The sequence below is a fragment of the Lagopus leucura genome, unplaced genomic scaffold (genome assembly GCF_019238085.1).
Source record: "Lagopus leucura isolate 7727_CA_CO unplaced genomic scaffold, USGS_WTPT01 Super-Scaffold_100009, whole genome shotgun sequence".
In the NCBI taxonomy this organism is placed as follows: domain Eukaryota; kingdom Metazoa; phylum Chordata; class Aves; order Galliformes; family Phasianidae; genus Lagopus; species Lagopus leucura.
In genome coordinates this window covers 22,306,037-22,327,358 of record NW_024962266.1, presented here as the reverse complement: position 1 = coordinate 22,327,358, position 21,322 = coordinate 22,306,037, and the positions used below count along the sequence as shown (strand labels likewise).

Sequence of the window (21,322 nt, the reverse complement as noted above, 5' to 3'; positions counted from 1 at the left end):
TGGAGTTGATGAAAGGCTTGAAGTTGCAGTGTGAACTCCTTAAGTTGACTGCCGTAAAGATGAGCGAAAAAGGCCTTGAAGTGTGAATTTGTTATTATGAGGGTGATGATGATGGTGTTCATACAAGCTGGAAAGCTGAGTGTATCTTCTTCTGCCCTTCTGGGTGCAAAGATGGATGTGTTTGGAGATGGCTGCAGGTCCCCCCCGGCATGCAGAAGGTGTGTTCTCAAGGTGAAGCCCAATGTGGCAGGTATCACTGTGTGGTTCCATGTTTAGAAGGAGCTAGATTGCCAGGCAGTGGCTTGCTTTAACTGCAAGTGCCGTTTGGTTGTGTGCATTTGTATGGGGGTTAGTGCTCTTTGCCTACTCAGAAGTAAAACCCGAATCTAGCTTGTCCTGCTGTGACCTTCACAGCTCTGTGGGCAGGGGCTGCCTCAGCTATGGAGCTGCAGTTGTCTCTTCCAGATACCAATCGGCAGATTAGTGTTCTGTCCATGTCTGTATTTCTTTTCTGCATGTAAATCCATGTTATGTTTTCAGTATTATTTTTATGAATTGCACATACACTGAGGACTATCTGTGCATAATTGATTACAAGGAGTTGTCTTGGTTTTTATCTTTGATCAGACTTTTCAGAAGCAGCGAGTATCCCAGGTGACGAGGCTTTTCATGCTGTAAATGTTTGCACATAATGCTTTCTGTTGTACTTCACAATGTGCAGAATGAGCTCACTTAGAGGGAAAATGAGCAATTTTGTGCACAGGTGTATTGTGCTGCTTCTCTTTTTGGGCAAGCTTGAGGAAAACTTAAAATAATTTCCTTCTCTCTCTCTCTCTCTCAAAAAAAAAAAGACAAAAAAAGTATCCAACAACATTTCTTAGTATTAGATGGTTGTAGAGAGCATGGAAAGCTTTTTTTTTTTTTATTTTTTTCCTTTCTTTCTAATGAAATTATAATTAGCAAGGGCATCTGTATGGAAACAGTTCCTTCATTCAGGATTTTTTTTGTCTGTCTGTTTAATTATCTGCTGAGTGACCTGAACGAGACTCAGTGCAAGATCAGTATATTCTCCCTACCTGGAGGCAGCAGGGGTTACACTGACATCACAAAATGGAGGGCAGTGCAGCAGCGTCTGAGCTGGGTGCTATCCCTGCCAGAAACATTCCGTGTCTCTTGTTGGATTTTGCTGGCTTGAGTGTGCTGTCATTCCGGTGCTGCTGGTTTGCACCTGGACCCAAACCTTTGCTTGTGACTTTATTTTAAAACCTAGGTGGGCACATGCATCTAGCTGTGCTCCACTTTATTTTAGTAGTCTGTGTATCTCCACCTACAAGGATGTCGTTGTGCTGGATGTGGACCTTGTGGCACCAACCTGCCCCCCAGTATTTGGTACCTGAAACAGACAAAGCAGGGGTGATGGCTGGAAAAAATAGAGAATGTCAAAAATGAAGTATGATTTTAATAGAACTGCTTTTTATTTTTGAGAAGATTCCCTCTGCTGTCCCACTACCCCTTTCCCTCATTTGCTGCTGTAACAGAAAATGGCCAAGCATTGACACTTACACAGTTAAATGGATGAGACTGAGGAAAAGGGAAGCTGGAACTGCACAAGAGAACCTTTTCTTAGCTCTTTTTTTTTTTTTTTTTTTTTTTTTCCTAAGAATTGCCAGTGGGCTCATTTTTTTGGTATGCAGAACACTTTCTATTAAAGCAGTCAGCCAAGGTCACTGGGAAACCCACAAGAAAGGATGACCTTGAGCCTTTATTATTATTTTGAGCTTGTAACTTGAAGGCACAAAGGAATTTTTTAGGAGATTTGAATGGGGAAGGTGTTATGGCTTTGCAAATCTGACTGAAAGTGCAGAATAACCCAAAGTGGAGCAGTGACTTGTTCATCACCCAGCACAGCGCAGTGTGGTACGGAGTTATCTGAGATGCTGCTAAAGGAGATAACATGGGTACTGCGAGGTGGTTGTATCACTGCAGTCCTTTAAAAGCAGGTTAGAGGAAGGTGAAATACTCTTCTGTCACTGCAGTCTGCTTCTGACGTAGCAGCTGGCTGGGATGTCAGCACTGGACTGTGCAGGTGCTGTTTGTGCTGGGACAGAGTGCTGGCAGCTGAGCCAGGGATGCAGGCAGAACAGGATGAGGTCTGCAGCAGGGCCTGGGGAGGGCAGCGTAAGCCACAAAGTCATGTTTGCTGGGCCATACAAATAAAAATGAAAATAAGCATGTTCGAACCATCTAGAAGACAGCAGGGGATTACATTATTCTTGATGTTTTTATTACATTACCTGCTCTGTTACTCAGCTGCAGCTATTGTCCTTATCCTCTGGGGACTACTGAAAGAAGGAATCGTTTGTAATGACCCTAATTTTCCTGCCCATCTTTAGGACAATCTCAGAGCGATGCTGAATGTTACTGTGCTGCCGTGCCCTGTGCTCACCCTGCTGCACCTGCCAGGGGCTGGGAGGGTGCAGGGCCCCTGGGTTGATGCAGAATGAATCCCTATCAGGTCACTTAGACCTGCCACAAGTCTGTGCTGGGATGTGATCCAGAGCACCCAAACGGCCTCTTATCTGGACCAAACCCCTAATCTCTGTCAAAGATCTGAGGCAAGCAAGCTCCTGAGCTGTGTTAGCACATGATGCCCAACTCAACTCTCTCACCCCAACGTTCTGCATTTTGTTAATCCTATATTCTCGGAAAGCTTCCCAAGCAGCCTGAGCATCCAAAGACAGCTGCTCTGGGCTGCACCACAGGCAGGAGCAAAACAAAGCAAGGCGTCCCCATCCCTCTGGCCAGGTGAGGGCGATCACTGCTGTACAGGGCTCCAGCAGTGGCTGCAGGAGCACTTGTGGCATCTCGACAAATGCCTCCCAAAGCAGGACCCGTGGTGCTGTGCGTTTGTACCCAGCACAAACAGATGCCATATAACAGCACTGCTGCTAATAAATATAAACCGTATAGATGTCAGGTTGCCCTGAGAATGTATTCTCCCCACAAACCAGGCGTCTCGACTGTGGTGTTCAGGAATTAACTGCAGGAGTATTACTCTCTTAAGGCTTTGTGTTATAGTTCTGTTTTCTTCACCTTTAACCTGGCAATGGATTATGACCATACTTTCTCTTATAACTAAATGCTCTTCTGTCCTTTGACAAAACAGATTTGTGTCTTTTCATAGCTTTCCGTAGAGGGCTAATAATACATGGGAAAGCTTTACTGCCCACAGGAGACTTTTCCCAGCCGTAATAATAAGAAATGCTGTTGAAAAGTCATGATCAATGTTAATTCAGTTATTTTTCATTTTCTTTTTTTTGTAATGAAATCTTCTACTTTGTGCATTTTATCCAGCACAACCCCATGAATTGCTCATTGGAGAGAGGGGTCATTGGTTATAAAAATGAATTCTTCCTGTCTGTTCTCATACAAAAATAACTGCAATATTTTGAAATGATGTATTCAAGGGAGAAAGAAAAGTGGAGTCTTGGATGTATGAAAGATGTAAATGTTGTTTTCCAGGTTTTATGGTTCCCAGATGCCTCCTCTAATTGCATAGCTAACCCTGAGTTTATTAAGTTATTTTCCAGAGTCAAACTCATTTGTAAACATGTCAGAATAAAAACTAAAGTTAAAAAAAAAAAACAAAGCCTTTGGATTAGAATTCTGGAGTGATAAACAAACTAATTTAGAATGTATTTGCATGTAATTTACATGTGCCAAAATGGGATTGCATGTGGTTTGTAAATACATGTCTTGAATCTATTTAGTGTTACAGAATAGTGCAAAAGAAATTAATTGTAGCTTAAAAAAAAAAAAAAAAGGTTAAAATAATAAAAAGATGGCTTAAAATGGCCCATGTTTGAATGTGACTCAATGTGCAGAAACTGGTGAGGAGAGATAAGCACGCAGAGAAAGCTGTAAATTCTAGCAGCAACATCTGTAGTAGTTAGAATACTGTGTTTTATAGCAATCCCTTACCTCCCCCCATGGACATTACTTTGGCATCCAGCGTATTTATTATTCACTTTCTGCAAGGGAGGTTTTGCTAGCATAGCCCTAAAAATAAGGCCTGTTTTTCTCCTTCGTGTTCAGTCTTGTTCACGGTTAATGCCATCAGCTTCATCTGAAGCATCTTGCCCACTTTTGCCTGCACCCTTTGGCACGTGATCACCGTTTATAATTATCCTGCTTATTGCAGTGCTACCAAAGGACCAATCAGCCAGTAAATCCTCCACCTTGCCAGGCATAGTTTCCTGAGAGAGAAGTGAGCAAGGAGACAGAACTTTATGTATTTGTATGTTTGCAAACCAAAATTTCAGAGTACTATGACCTGCTATTTATTAGCAAGGAGGAGCAGATAACAGGAACTCTTTTCATAATTTTTTTCAGGCCATAGTACTTCTATTTCAATGCGTAGATAAATGTCTTTAAATATTTTCTTGTACTTATTATTTCATCTCTAGAAATTTGATTTCCCATTTGAATATGAGCTATTTTGTATATCTGCTTTGAACATTAATTATTAATTAGATCTAAGTCTCTTTAACCATCCATTTCTTCTGAAGGAGGCAGCTGGATGAAATGAGAGAGATGCATCATGATGTAGCTGATAAATTAGCCTCTTATCCCAGGAGAAGCCGATTCCTCGCCGCTGAGGCTGAGGCATACCAGAGGCTGGGGTGGAGGAGACTCCCAGCTTCTGCCCGTTTGGCATTTGATACAGAGCGTGAGCCTACTGGGATGGCTTTTATAATTAAATCACTGGCAGTAGTGAAAAAGGAGTATCAGTCCCGAATCCTCCATTCTTTCAGAGTTACTGCTGGTGAATGGACTCAGTGAGTGGTAGGCTGGTGGTATCTTGAATGTCTTAAAGTTGCATTTGAAAGTGGGAAGTTAGAAACACAATAGCAGATAATTTAAGAAAAAAAAAAAATGAGGGTGGCAATTAGCACCAATGAGCAGCTGTGAAAATAGGAGTTTTTCTCATTTATTTTAATTATATTTTTGTTCAAACGTTTGCATATTTATCTCTTATTTATTGAAACCTTCCATATCATTTTTCAACAGCAAAGGAGATGCTTTGATTTAAATCTGCATATGATGTGTATTTAGCTCTTTATTTGCCAAGTTCAATGCAAAAACAAATCCTTGTTTACATGAAAATTACCTATATATGCTTATCTATGTGATCAGTCAAAAAGCTGGACATTGGATTGCAGAGCTCATCTGGCTAGCTATAAACCCTGTCCAGTAAACACGGGAATGCCTTTGGAAATCTGTAGTGTATTCATAAGACTTTGATTTCGTTTTGTTGCTTCATGCTGCTTGGTGCTCAGTGATACTCAATGTCTTTCAAAGATGGAGCGCTTTCTTGGCTTTTTTTACCTGTACTTTTTGTTCATAGATGATCTGTTCCAGAATGAAACAGTGTCCATTCTGATGTTTCCTCCAAACTTCACTAGAGGTCGGGCACCTCGTTCAGTTCAGATGGATGTATAAATGCCATACAGTTGAATTGCAGTTGTCTGTAATTCTGCCAGTGATGTAGCCTGATTTCTTTTATTGAAACTCAGGCCATCCTGTGCTGCTGTGGCATTTCTAAGGACCATGGAGAAGAAAGATATAATTGAATTTCTGTTCTCTCCAGAACTCAGATGGGCAGCTCAGGCAGATGAACCACAATGGGTCCTAAGCTGGAATAATTTAATTTTCTGATTTCATTAAAATATGGTTGGCAGGAGTAATGTTCATCTGTGATGGACTTAACCTTGAATGATGAAATCCAGGAAGCAAGTTATTTCTACCAGGATTATATTCCATCATATAGAAGTTAAAGAATTCTTTTAGATAAACAGATGCACTGTCCCAAATTTTTATGCGGTAGTTTTAACCTAGCATTTACTGCTTGAGAATGCTATCTGAGTTGTTAAAATGTCTGCTTAGACCTCAATAGCATCAAAAGTGTAAGTAGAATATTTGAGAATAGTAGAGAAGCTGAAATCAGATGTAGCTATGTTGTCCTAGACTCAAAATAGACAGTAAAGCGAGCAAAACACTGGCAAAAAGCAGCATGGATGATCAGTAAAATGGCTTTCATTTAAAAAAAAATCAAGTTGAAATGTGTTTGTTTTTTTTTTCTTTTTCTCTAGGATCTGCCACTAGTGTAAATAGAGCTTGAACTCGATTTCTAAAGGTGTAAGGTCATTGGGTTGTTTTATTATTTTTTTTTCCTATATTTGAAAAGCGTTGCAACCAGTGCCACGTAACTGCATTTTAAACCGCGTGGTTTTGGATAAATACAATAATAAATAAAAGCCTCTACTGGCTTCAGTGTGTGGTTGCCTCATCATAACAAGTTTATATTCATTAAGGTTGAAGAGAAGATGATTACAATCTCAAATGTGGTTTGCTTGAGAAGGGCTGAATTTCTGCAGCTGTATAAAATTTCTAGGAAATAATTGAACAGAAATGTGCAAGAGTGTTAGAAAGTAAAACTCAAATATACGTCCTTAATAGAAATAGGGGACAAAAATAAGTATGAAGTTTAAATAGGAGGGAATATTATGATTATGTTTTTTATGTAAGTGATAGAAATGAAGGAAACATCTCAATGAAGCTAAAACTTCTACTTCAAGTTTATTTGCTAGCATCTCTTTTATTGCAAATATACAATAAGTCTTTACAACTCAACAAGTTTGAATTCTTTTTGAGGATGCAGAAAAGGCGGATGTGTTCAGCAGGAGTTTCTTCTGGTTTCTTTCATCTTGGGATGAAATGCTTTCAAGTCCAGTAGTAACCGAGAAGGATGTTGTTTTTAGCACTGCTACAGGTAAATACTCCCAAATCAGCAGGCTGTGACATTCCTTGGGCAGGAGTCCTGGGAGAGCTGAGATCGCATGAGACCCAAAGTCATGAGTAATGAGTAGAGTTTGGCACATGGGGAGATACCATTTTATTGTGCAAACACTCAGAAGGGCAAGTAGTGCGGTTCAGGCTCTCATGGACTGATATTTTGACAACAGCCCCCAGGAAATTAATGAAAAGACTTATGGAGGTTTAGTTTGCATAAGTTAAACACGAATGAAAAGCAGTCAGCATTTTGTGATAAAGGGGATTTATCAAGTAATTTATCTTAGTGTTTGAGTATATTATAAATTTAGTTGGTAAAGTTAGCTGCATGATCTTTTTAAGGTGTTTGATTTAGTGCCTTACAACTTTTTTAAAATATAGAACATATTAAATAGGTTAAAGATCAGTCAGCTGCCACATCTCACAAATCACTCATCGTGGGAGAATCTCTCTTCAGTAGGGCTCTTTTTTAATGGGATTCTTTTCACGGTAGTGGGCCCAATGAAATCTCTAATGATGATTTGTTGGTGATTAAAACATCACTGTTGAGTGGTTGAGAAAGATGTAGAGCAGTTAGTCATACAGCACAACCTTGATCTCTTGACTGGCTGGATCAGGTTGCACTATATGCAATTCAATATAGCAAAATACAGAGTTCTGCTTAAAGCCAAGACTTCACCCAAAGTCTGCCTAATGGAGCATCGTTGATTGAAAATAACTTGGGATTCTGAACTGACATGTAATTAAACTAGATATAGTCTGGAAAGCTATATGCAAAAAAAAATATATACTTTTTCTGAATAGTTTTGCAAGTGGTTAGACTGGATCGGAGTATTTTAATTATATTGCAAAGTATAAAATATATGTGTGTACCATAAACTGTTTAGGTATACAAAAATGGCACAAAAATGGCATTTCATCAATCCCAACAACCTGATCCATGTGTCTGGGGATATGAGATGAGCACTGATATTGCCATGATAAAGGAAGACAAGATTTTGTAACAGCACATAGAGAACTGAGCAACATGGAGAGAATGCAGATAAAAGCAGAGCTTTCTTACCATCTCCCGTCATACTGAATGGAAAAGTATCCTTACATACCTACTCTATTTGGTTAAGTAAGTATGTTTTCACACTTAGTTGAAGCATAATAAAACCTGGTCTGGAATTTGTCTGATCTTCCTGTTTTGAACTAGGTTTTGGTGCACAGAATAGTGGAATTCTTTGAAGAAAATTTGGGTTTCATTGTGGCTTTAACACAGAGGTAAGACTCAGAAGTGTATTCTTGCCTGACTTTTAGGTGACCAATCACACCATGTATACTAGCTAAAATATTTCACGCCGGGTTAAACAAAGAAGACATAAACAGAAGTAATATGGGAGTAAGGAATAATAATTTGTCTGCTGAAGTACTCTGAAGTTAATAGCACAGATGGGAAGATGGGTAGGAAACAGAAGATAAAGACATGAATCAGCAATGCCATTGAGCAGTCTACCAAAAATAACATTTCTATTGTGTTACCTTTCTCTTCTGCCTTGAACAAAGTGTCCAATGTGATGAACTATGACTGGAAATCTTTGGGCTACATTTCAGTGTCCCAGAAAAGGAAAAGTTGTCAAAAGATATGAAGATACAAGGAGTGAACAGAACAGCCGTGCTTCTGAAACAAAATGATATTACTCTTATTTTAGATGTGGAATTCTGACAGCGTCTCACCAAAGTTAAAGGTCAAACTGGAAGCAGGGAACTCACAATGCTAAACTAATAACATAAAAGAAAAATTAGCTTTCATGATGTTGAAGTTGCTTTGCTGCTTTTCAAGGCTTTTTTTTTTTTTGGTTGTTTGTTTGTGTGGTTTGAAGTTGGGCTTTCCCTCTAACAAGGCAAAAGAATTTAATGACTTTATATTGTTTGGAGTTGAGTGAGTGCCTGCAGGCTTGCCTGATGAGAAAAGTGACATCCTGAGGAAACGTACAGCAAATTACAAACAAAACCCTTATTAGTAGTGGCAGTTACCTCCTGTAGTAGGATTGATTTGGAATCCCTGTAAGGATAGTAGTGCTCTCAGCAAGCTCCACAAATAAAAGCATTCATTTCTTAGGAGTTTATATCCGAGTTTCCTTGCTCTAGTAATGTTCAGATTCAAAAGTTATACATACAGCCCTTTTCTCTTGCAAATGCAGTGAAATAAGCTGCTGCTTCTACTCAACTTTAGAGTAATTTTAAAGAAAAACAAGGATTCAAAGATTTGGGATGCTCCCAAAGAAAGATCCCTGGTGTGGATGCATATTTTGTCTTGGCTCAGAAACCAAAAGGATCGTTTTGATTTATCCAAAGAGAGGGCATGCAAAGAAAAGCAGGAGAGGGAGGTATGCAAACAGAGGCTTTGCCAGGGCAGCAAGGAAGGGCCTGGGATGCAGCAGGGAGGATATAGAGAGAGTCTGAACTATTTGTCAACTGCAGTGTGAAGCAGTGGCCGTGTTATTTTGGAAACTTTTTCTAAACTAAAATTTTCATATGTAAGCAGTCTAAAAGCAGCCTTGACAGGAATTAAAACAACCTGCAGTACTTGTTTTGTTTCCCATCAACCACTACTTATGTCACAGCAACAAGTAGTGAAAAGTACCAAAATTTGCTCTGTACAACTAAAATATCTGAAAATACTTACTTTGAAAACCCAAAGAGGCACCAGAATGGTGACAATAGAGAGAAATGCTCAGAACTAATTCTAAATCATGTTGCCAAAGCTATGTTTAGACTCGCACACTGTGTGGACTGGCAGGAATGGATTTTTAGAGCAGAACAGTTGATGTTGAAGCCTCTACTGTATGTTTCTGAGGTTTTTACTTTGGACTAGGTCTCATCTGACTTCGGTGTCTGCTGGTGTTTGGAGCACATCTTCAGATTTGATTTCATCTGAGGGGAATCCATTTTGTGTGCTCCAGGATGCTCTGTGATGTGAGCCAAAGCGTGAGATGTGTAGATAAGAGGCTGGCTTCAAAACTTAAAATGCCTGGGATGTCATATGGAGGAAATAAATGCTTTGTCAGTTAACTAATTGTCAAATGGTTCTGCCATCTCCCTTCTTTGTTTATAACTCAGGGTATCGCCAGAAATGTTCTGAAATTGAATTACTTTTGGTATTGTTTAATTTAGTGAGTGAAAAATCATTGTTAACAGAATAAAATAATGGTTGTCATTGGAATGCATCATGTGGAAAGCTAAGCATTTAAGTTTTTGCTTAATTGTTTTATTGTTTGAACACTGTTTAGTAGCTATTAGTTCTTATCACTTGGAGGTTAGACTTGTGCCCTTGCTAAACACAACTATTGATCTTCAGATGTGAAACCATTCAGAAATGTATTAATACACCTGTTAATTGAATGCACTCATATTCTAATTTATTTTTTTTTTTCACCTTGAAGTGTTTTACTATTTTTAGAGGCCAGTTAATTTTCAGAAAGGACCAGTATAGCCAGAATCACAGGCTTAGCTGTCTACTAAGAATTCACTCATTGCTACCTTGCAGTTTGACTGCAAGCCTTGAAAGTTACATGCAATATTTTAGGCTTCTGCCAGCTGAAAGATAAACTAAATAGCAATTCCAAAGTGTCTGCTTACATTGCATCTGATGTATGGGAATAGCTTGCTGCAGGTGCACTGTTGAGTATCTAGGACCAGTCTCCTCTTTTAAAACTGCAAAACAGGATTTCAAATCCTTTTTCAAAGTTTTCTGATTTGAATTGATATTACAATTTAATGCACTATATTTTCTACAGCCTGGGAGGAAAGAAAAAAAAAAAAGTCATGTTTCATTTCATGCATCAGGACTTCATAATGCAGGGTATCCCAGCACAATGTAGTACTCCATTGCCAAATGCATTTTCTTCTCAGGAAACAATTGGCATTGATTGGTGCTAGTAATGAAGCAGTAGGTTAGCTAGATGCCAGTCTGTTCTTCTAATGATAACTTTGTTTCTGAGTAACTCTCAGTAATCAATTCATCTCACTTCAGCAAGGACTTGATATTCCTCACTAATACTATCTTTCATTTATATATATATTAATGAAATATCATATATTCTATGTGAATTATTTTTAGAGGCTTCCCTTTTATGAAACATTTCTTTCTCTTCTCTGCTTGAACTTCTAGGACTTCTTACCAAACACTACAGAGGATGTATTTTTATAATTTGGTTGGGATGGGGAAAACATTTAAAGAATTTGATCAGAGAGTGGATGAATGCAATGAAAAGGGTTTCTTTATGCTTTGTTATTCATTCATCTGTTTAGTTTTGATTTCTTAAATGGCCTGTAAGGAGAAAAGCTACTTGATAGAAGTCTGAATTAAAGCCAAATGAGAGGCTGATTTACTCCAACAATACTACTCCATTTAGCACGTTTGTTTGGATGACTTCTCAGTTGGTAGCAGTCATTCCCTCGTTAGTATAAACATGGTTTACCTTCCAGGGTTAATCTTCATTTATATAAGGGCTCAACTCTTTTACACACTAAATATCAGCTTTGGGAGTGTGAAGACCTTGTTTAATGACACACCAAGGTTGTTACCTTCTGCAAAAGCTGGTGCATTAATAATGTCTGAGAACATTTCCTCAGTTTTATCACTGCACTGGTCTTTTCAGTGGCAGACTTAAAAAAATTTGACGGGGTAACCTAACACATCCAGAACGGTGTTAGAAGCAAGATGCTCCTGTGCATAAGCAGAACACATTTCTTATCCATAAACATTTTGAGGACTGGGTTATTTTTTGAATTTTAATGGAGTGTATGCTGAATGCTGACAAACAATTATTTCTAGCTTTGTGAGGTCACTTCTAAGCATTGTTTGGAAACTGTGCCCTCTGTTTGTTGTTATTACTTTTTTGTTTTTCCTATAAGTGAACAAACTTATGGAGATTCAGTTAGGCTAGATACTTCAAAATCAAGTTGGGAGTGTGTGTGCCCACAGCAGACTCAACAAGCCCTGGCAGCCCAACAGTGTCCCAGCAACTCTCAACAATTCCCCTAAAGGAAGAAAGCCAGAGGAAGAATGGTTCAAGCCGTCCTTAATGCTCACTCAGCCTCTGGCCTTTTCCCCAGGGCTGTCAGCAAGGGTGTTAATTAGTGTCAGTTGTGACAGCAAGGAATGGCACTGGTACCACAAATACATTTGCTAAACCAATTTGCCAGCAAACAGTCCACAGATGGAAGTGACTTTGATTCACCACCATCTTGGGCTGTGGTTTAATGGCAGATCTAAAGGTAAAAACTGCCTGACTCACTGCTGTTCTCTGAACTCCTTCCATATTCCTTTGCTTATAAAGATGGTTCTGGAAGGCAGCAGTTTAAATGTTCCATTTTCCCATTTTAGTTATTTCCCTGACTGTTGTAGATTGCTCTGTGAGTATTTCAATATTGATGAGGATATTTTCTCAAGCGCATCTGAGGCTTTTGTTTATCAGGGATCAAAGGAAGGAATAATCTGTATTTTTGCAAACAGATGCCTGACAACTCGGATATTGCATCTTTAGTGAATTGTGGAGTTAATGCGCCCAGTCTGGTCCAGAGGCTAGTCCAATAACAATGTGCTTTAGACCTTATGAAGTCTACTATCTAAATACAAATAGGAAGTATAGTATCAATTTCCTATTTAGTTGCAAGGTTTTCTGGCCTATCTTGGATGTTTACGTCATGGTTCAGCTTCTCTCTTGTCCTTTTTTTTTTTTTTCCTTCTCCCCTCCTCCACCATCCCCCCTTTTATTTCCACAGTTTTCTGCAATGTCGGGCATTATCATTTCAATCCATTGATTCTTTGGCTCGGTGCTCACCCGATTCTAAGGTCTCATTTGTACTCCTCTCCACCTGTTTGAATGGCAGAGACCCAGCTGCCAAGTTCTGCAATATTTTGCTCAGTTGAGGATTGTGGCTGGCATCAATGCAGATTTCATTTAGTTATGCTGGCAGCTTTCACACTACCTCTGGGCTTGCCATAGGTGCAGACGCGAGTGTTTTTGTCACTTATTCTTCTTCCATAGTTTAAAAATGTGTAAAAAATATGCCCAGGCAAGTTGTTTCTTCATCCAAATTTCCTTTATTAAACAGGCATGCCATTTCCAAGGTGGAGGCATGCAATTGTGCTCTTCACTTGGCATCACGTTCTCATGCTGGCGGAGATGTTTGTGCTGCCCTTGGCATTCCTCCTCTATGTTTTTCTCTATCACTCTTGGGGTGGCTTTGGCAGCTGCAGTGTCCAGATGCAAAGCTCTCACCTCTTTTCCAGCAGAGGCATGTGAGGTCTGTGTAAAAAGCTTTCTGGCAGAGACTGCGTTTTGCCTGGCTCTACTTTGCTTCCCCAAGATTTGCTCTTCATCCTATAGAGGTACTATCTCCTGACCCACAAACAAGCACAAGGAATTCAGTTTTGTAGGGTGTTTTTTTGGAGACAAAGCATCTTACCTAGCGCACACTGAAAGCCCTATTAGTTCCTGTCTCTGCTCTATTTCTTTTGTATAAACAGCTAGTTTGACATTTGATGAATTTGTCATCTTATATCTTGTGAGCACAGCAATACCATGCACCCTTTGGAATAAACAGTTCTGTTAACAGCAAGATTAATATTGTATGCTTGAAAGTATGGATTTTTTGATCTTTAATAAGTAGTAAGCTCACACTACAATTTTTTTTCCCCTGATGAAAATATTTTAATAGTTTCTCCTTTGAATAGTTTGCCTGTTTTCATAAAGAATAAAGGAAATTATTTTTGCAGGCCAATATCTTTTATCTAATAGTTTGTAATAGTTCAACAAGTTCAAGTGTTATTACATGCAGGCATGCTCCACACAAAAAATGGAGATAGAGGTTTCCTTAACCTGTGAGAAAACTGAGGACAAATTCAAGGAGGAGTGTTTTTGTTGATGTCTGCCAGACTGGCATTGTCCTGGAGCATTTGTGCTGGCAGAAAGAAATATCTTAAAAAAATTTATCGTAAAGTTTAATTATTATAAGTGGACTTTTTGTTGATAATTAATTAAGATTCACCATTGGAGGATTTTGATCAAGTTAGTGAATTTGGTAGCCTAGCACTTCACTTTAAGATACTTCAGGTAATTATGAAGCATTCTGGCTTCAATCTCTGTACCTGTAACACAGAATCCTTAAATATTATGTTGTCAGTAGAATTCTGAACTTAAAATATCTCTTTTTAGAGCATACAGTAGTGGTAAAGGAGATATCATTGGCCAGCAGGTAATCTAATTTTGCATGGGGAGGGCATTTGGAAAGATACTCTGGAATACACTGGAAATCTAAGGGTCATGTCCCTTGAGCATGAGAAAGGATTGGATGGCGTCTTCAGTTGTTAATTAACTTGCTGTTTTGACACATAGAATTTGGGTTGTTGGAAATATTTTTGTGTTAAAGCTGGTTGTTCACAAATGCTAGTGGTGGCAATATTAGTGTCATATTTTGTATCTTGTCAGTTCATAACCTTGGCCCGTATGTAAGAATTGGGGTGAACTGGCTTTTTTTCATCTCTTGTGATTAACAAACAGAGGTTCACAGACTGATGTGATGTGACTCAGTGTCAGAGCCTGCATGAGCTTTGGAAGGCACAGCTTCTGTTTTGTGTCTCACACAAATCTGTTGTTGTATTCAAACAATATTCCTGCTCTTTCTCATTCCTAAATCTCATTTTTCCTAAATCTTTCTGGTCCATCTAACCACTTCACTTTCATAGCTGCAGATATTTATGAGGTGCTTGCTGCAGGAGTACTGAAGTGTCACAACATTAAATGAAATGCTTAACTCTAAATAAATAGTGCGTACTCAACAAACATCATCTGCATTACTGTTAAAGTGTTGCTTATGCTGAAGTTTTCATGAAAAAGTTGTTGGATCTTTGAAGGAAGAGGAATCACTACTGATGCCATGGAGAATGCAAATCCAAGATGCCTCATCTAATGAAACCCTCATGGAGGAAGTAAATGTTCCGATGGACAACTGAGTACCATGTCCAGAGATGTTCACACCAGCAATGTAAAATCAGGAGGTTGCCACTGAGGATGCTGAACGCTTGGGCTGGTATCAGGGAATATTTCTGTTAGGTTGATAGCTTTTACCCTATAATAAGACCGCAAGAAAATAGATTCATCATGTTTGATGTTCTGAGGTCATTGAATTGCTAGATCACGGAGGTCTTCATAGCTAATAACCAGTACTTCATTTTGTACTTGGAATGAAGCTGGCAGTCAGCATGAGCCCAAGAACAGGTGCAATATGCTCTTGTCCATTTACTCATCCTCTATGGCAGGCAGCCATGTCCTGCATCATCTGAAGCTGCCAGATGTCCTTTGGGTCAGTCCCACAACCGCGCTCATTGCAGTAGTCAAGATTTTCCTTGCTGTTTACTTTCACTGACTATTCCCGTCACAGTTGTAACATTCACAGAATCACAAAATGGACAGGGTTGGAAGGGACCTCAGGGATCGTGAATCTCCAACCCCCTGCCACAGGCAGGGCCACCAACCTCCCCATTTGATATTAGACCAGGCTGCCTAGGGCCCCATCCATTCTAGCCTTGAGCACCTCCACTGACGGGGCATCCACAGCCTGTCTGGGCAGCCTGTTCCAGCACCTCACCCCTCTCATAGTATAGAACTTCCTCCTGACATCCAACCTAAATCTTCCTCAACTTAAAGCCATTTCCCCTTGTCCTGCTGTTATCTGTCCTTTCAAAGAGTTGATTCCCCTCCTGTTTCTAGGCTCCCTTTACAGAAAGGCTGTAGTTAGGTCACCCCGCAGCCTTCTTTTCTTCAGGCTGAGAACTAACATTAGCCTATTAGTTTAGAATTCCATTATTCCATGACTCCTTGGGAGTGCTATAGGCTGAAGGGGGTCTGTTTTGAGATAAAAGCCTTCTACTGCATGTTGAATTTTTTGTTTTCTCCGCCTGATGAAATCTCACAGTAGTTATCACTGATGCTGTTCTAGATTATCTTTCATGACACATTTGTTCATATTGCATTTTATCCATGGGAATGGTAAGTTTTCCTATATCAAGAAGTTCCTACAAAACAACATATTCCATTTTGTAATTACTACATTCTTATCTTCTTTTTCTGAAGTACAAAACTCAGTAGTGCTCCCTTTCAAGCTGAATTGGTAGAACCTGCTGTATGATAAAGTACTGTCATGTAGTTCGAGCTTTTTCTCTAATGGCGGCAGTTAGCTAAAGCAACATTTCAGCCAGCTGACTGCGTGCCTAGGTTATAATTTTCTGAGATGACTTCTGATTGTGGTGTTTGCCTGCTTTGTGAGACAGTGAAGGACATCAAGCACATCTTCATAAATGTTTTGAATTTTTATTTACAATTCAGATCAAGATACATGTTTAAAAGTTTTGCAAAGATGCATTACTTGATGAATACTTGGCAAGAAAAACTGTTACTGCAGAATGAAGTAATCCACTCTTCATAGGCCAAGTAAATTGGAATACTGTTTATAAGAAAAAAAGGAAATATTGGAGATTGCTGAGTAACAAATTTTACTTTCTTTCTTTTTTTTTTTTTTTTTTTTTTGTGTTCTTGTAAGAGCAATTCTGCATATCCTGATATTAAATAATTTGTCTTTTTTGTTTGGACTATGTTTTTCCAGTTGTTAGTGGAAGGGCAGAGATAAGGTTATTTGGCCTCCTTTATCATGTGCCTGTATTGTCCTTGTCTAAATTTTGCTTTTCTGGGCTTTTAGGACTTGGGATGGTTTGTTGGTTTTTTTTTTTGCTTGTTCTTTGTTGATGATGATCTTTTGCTCCTTGTTTGTTTTTAAATAGCTACTCACATTTTTGCAGGGTTGTTTGTTTACTCCTAATTTGCTCGTATATAATCTTAGGCTACTATTTTTCTTCTGTGTGAGAATATGAATTGTTTGCATTGAATGCTCCATTTTCTGCACTCTCAGGTTTAAAGAGTAACGAGCTTGAGTATGTATGTTTGTACTTTAATAGCATGCACATCCGTCATGTTCCTGCGCTGCTGTTTCACTGATGGTAATTCGGAGAGTGCTCCAAATCCGCATTCACCAATTGCTCCTTCCTCTTAAATGTCATAGTTGTCACTGAAGGAGTGATGTAAAAAAAATTAGAGCGTTTTCTAGATTCTTCTGTGATCTGCTGCTACTTTCTCTCATGCGATGAGTGATGAGAATCATTCAGCGGGGACAGCTTAGAAAATGATAGCAGCTGAGTAAATCTGACTCATAGAATTAAATATCATGGATCAAATGGGCTTGTGCCAAGCTTTCCCAGTGGATTTAATGTAAGACTCTGACCCTTGTGGTATTACAAAAGTGGGTCAAATTTTCTGTGCTTGTACAGTAGGTCTTTTGACATTTTGCCCAATGCCAGTGTACACTATCAACGGTTTTATCATCAGCTGCCAAGGAGATAGCTACAACTTTTGAATTCCAATAAAGAGTGTAATTGAATGGACTGTGTCTCAAGAAAATAATAGGGGGGAAATGAATAATGGCTGTTACATTTCTGTGTTGCCATGAGGAACTTTGTCACCAAGGCTCAGCTGGAGCCTAGCTGGCAGAGATTTTAGCATCAGAGAAGGGGATGTTTTTGTCTTTGTATGTTGGGAGAAATGCCCTCTCAGCCCCTTCAGCCACCAGATTCCAATCTATTCTGTTGTGTCCACAAGGTGCAGGAGGGTCTTGCATGTGGCTCAAAACAGAGGCTTCTTATGTTTCTTCCTCTTAGTACTAGTGGTCTCGTCCTGATCTTGGCCATCCACTTCAGTCTGACTCTAATTTTAATTCAAAGATTTCGCTGTCCTTCTGCTTCCTTCCTTTTTACTTGGTGTTGGTGGTCCTCAACCCTAAACATCTGATGCCCACTTATCTCAAATTAATAATGCTGCTCTTCTGCACAGTCCCTCGTGTGAGGTAGAGCTGACGAAATTTTTATTGCTGCAGTCTATATCTTATCAGATGGTGAGTTCCTAGTTCTGCATCTTTCCAGTCTTTTTCCAGTTGTTTGTCATTTGTGTTCTGTGCGTTGGAGATCAGTGGACCCAGAGTTGAGTCCTATTGCTGTCCCCAGGAGTTACAGCTGCTATAAGGCATCACTTCAGCTCCTCTGCTCTAGGAACAAACTGAGGTACCTCCACTGCTTCTTATGCATGCAGACCCTTCACCATCTTTGTAGCCCTCAAAAAAAGCCCAACTAAATCTAGTCTTCTGAAATAGTGATAATCCTCCTTATACTTCTGGGATGACACTGGAGGGTAACATTTATTTCTGAGCACATGGCGTAACCTAGAACCAGCTTCCCTTGCAGTTTTTATAAGTCTTAAATCTGGCAGCACAGAAGTTAATAGTTTAGGAAAATTTTGCTTTTTTTTTTATAATTAAGTCTGTAGAAGGTAGAAATCAACAGTACAGTGCGTTTTCCCAGCAGAGACCGTAAATTAATTAGGAGCAATTTGCTGTCAGAAACAATTTCCATAATTTTAAGTAAAAAAGCAGAAAACCTGTTTTTATCCTGAAGTGATTTAACTCCCGTGAAGACGAATTATGTGAAATTGTGATTTACCTGCTCCTGCCTCCTGGTACCCAGGAACGATGCACATGATGGTTCAGGCAGAGGCTGTTAGTGCTGGGGTAGAATTTCTAAGAGTGATGTCCTCTCCGCCCCACCCCCCACTGTTCAGATCTTGACCTTTTCATAACAGAATTGTCTTTGACACTTGCAAATTCCTGTCAGGAGATAATGAACAAATTGCAGTGCTAATCGAACACAGGCCTTTTCTAGGCTTTTGCCTGATAGTCACGCAGCAAAGGTCACTGTCTAACTAATGAGGGCTTTGGGTGATACCTTCACAATATGTGGGCTTTTCTGAAAGGCCAAAATTTATGGGTGCCACTTGGGGACAATTCAGCTATCACAAGCATCTTAGAAGTACAGGAAGGGATGATCCATCCATCACTAAAGCTCCATTATTGGACTTAAACACTCAGCTTCATATGCATAATTGCCAGACCTTGGGCTCCTCAAAGGGCCTCAGTGTCATTATGATAGATCCTCCTCCCTGTTTACCAGGAAGAATGAACGTTATATGGTCCATTGTGGCATTTAGTATTGCAGCCCATCAGGATTTTAGGGTGATTTGCAGATATCAAGTCACTGAAATGCTGATTTAAATGAAGGGAACATTTGCAGAACCATAAATTTGTCCTGTGAAGTCTATTATGTGGATACCTTTCTGCAGCTGATAAGCATTAAAAAATTTACTGCCCCAGCCTTGCATTTTTCTCCTTTTTTTGGTGGCCTTTTCAGGTGTGAATATATGCTAGTCCTTTTTTTCTTTGCTGATGTACAATTAAAGCAGCCTGACCTCGGGCTGCCAAAGGTTTTACCAAAATATGTTTTAGAAACTCTGGTTTCCAGAAGATGAAATCTGCTGTATCGTTAGTTTTTGCATTAAAGTGATAGGTGCACTTTATTAAAACCACTTCCAAACATGTAGGAATTATAGGCTGGATATGAATAGGCACTTGAAGATTAATTAGGGCACTATCCTCAAAATCTGCAAGTTACCTGCAGAATGTTAAGCTAGGCAGGAGAGCAGTTATGCAGTAATGGTCCTCAGCTACTCTCACTGTGCTAGCACCAGATCACGATCTGAGCAATTACATTTCTGCTGGTGTCAATGCATTTCAATCTCATACAGACCGATGCTGTTTCCCTTCATAAAGAAGTCTGCAGGATTACCCAGGTGCAGCTGCAGCACTTCAGTGGCAGGTGAAATAATCCCTGCATGGAGTTAGTATATCAGTTGGGCTTGCACTCTTGGATGCTGTAGGATGCAAGGTGCAACATAAATGGATGTTATATAAATAGTTTTCAGTTCTAGAAATACAGGCTACAGCAAATGGTGAATGAGAGTTGACAGCATAATCAAAATCTGCATTTCACGCTGGAGGATGGCACTTTGTGCAATACAGTCTGTTAAGTAACACCCAGCATCACGTTTCCAGATCTCCAGTGAAATTATGAGATGTGAGTTTTGTTTAAGGTTGTATACTCTTCTTTTGTATTTACTTAAAAAGATCAGCTTTTTCTTCTGTTTTTATTTTTTCCTTTTCATTAGATGATTATCTCAAACCTGCCTACTTACTGACAGAATCTAAAACCCCACCAGCTGAGGATTTCTGTGTTTCAGTGGAGTGGTACTTGCTCAATGCCTGGGTACCTCTTAGCTCACAGAACTGCTGAAAGGCAATGAGGACACCCTCTCCTGGTCATCCTCTGAATGCACTAATATATTTTAAAATTTGCAAGTTCTGTTTTACATGTGTGTGTTTTTATTTAAGATTGCTTGGAAATTAGTGCTTATTTGAACTCAGAATCTGGGACAGTGCAGTGAGACTCCTCCTTTGGACTGCCATCACCACGTGCATCAAATGCCAGGTCTGGGTGAATTGTGCTGGATATGATAATTTAGACATGCTAATCCATGCAGTGAGAAGCACTTTTTGTAACAGGGTTTGAGCACTGCTATCAAGATCAAAAACTGAATGGTTCCGAGGTTTATCTGCCCTTAAAGTTGTGTTGAGGGTTGGGTTTTTTGTGTAAGGTATCTTATGTCAGTGAATTGTCATTTTGAGTCACTTTGTAATCTCTTCTCCAAGTAAATCCTGTGGTCGTTGCTCTTTCTGTTCATGGTGACAGCACCAGAAAGATCAGATGTGATGCCTATTGATTAATGGGCACTGGAAGTACTTGGTGTTTTGGTGTGTTTTTTTCTGTTCTTCAGAGATCTTACTTGCTATTAACCAAATGAAAATGTTTTTGCCTTGGGATGGGAGAAAGCTTCGCAGCTCAGGCTGCTAGGAACGGCACTGGGCTCTTGGTGCAGACGTATGAGATGAAATGTGCGAACTCTCACAACTTAAAGGTGTTAAACTTTATCAAATAGACTCTCCTGCAACCTCCTGGAGACCTGCTGTTACCCATTATAACAGAAATAATTTTTTGATTAAATCATCTGATTTTTTGAAGTACCAACGAGACTGCTAACATTGCCTGCTGATCATAGGTCACCTCTTCTTATGTCCATTTGTGTTGAAGAATGGATCCATAAGACCTAAACTTTGTGAAAGGGGAGAGACTATTAGGAAATCTGGCAGTTTCGGGACGACTCAGCAGGGATGTGAAAAACCTTTTGAAAAACCTTTTTGAATGAAATGAAAATCTAATATGGCCTGAAGTGAGATCTATAGCATAGATTTTATAACTTTAGGAAGAGCATTCCAAAATGAATTTGATTGGCTTTTTATGGAACTATTTAGTTCCTTACAACTTGATGCTATTTTGAAATACCAGCCACCTGAAGAGACTTTGTGGATCTGATAATCCTGACGTGCCTAGAAGTGAAGAATCATGTAAAAACCATAATGGTGTTCATGC

At 39.4% G+C, this 21,322-nt stretch overlaps 1 protein-coding gene and 1 long non-coding RNA gene across 2 annotated transcripts in view; both read left to right on the top strand.

Moving 5' to 3' along the window:
* The window catches only part of AGBL4 (AGBL carboxypeptidase 4), an 849,283-nt gene that overhangs the window by 460,621 nt on the left and 367,340 nt on the right, over nt 1-21,322 (top strand). The gene's annotated exons all lie outside the window — the stretch shown is intronic.
* On the top strand, nt 7,752-8,495 carry LOC122181127. Its single transcript, XR_006179354.1, has 3 exons — nt 7,752-7,972; nt 8,051-8,118; nt 8,449-8,495. It is a non-coding gene; the product is annotated as an uncharacterized LOC122181127 (long non-coding RNA).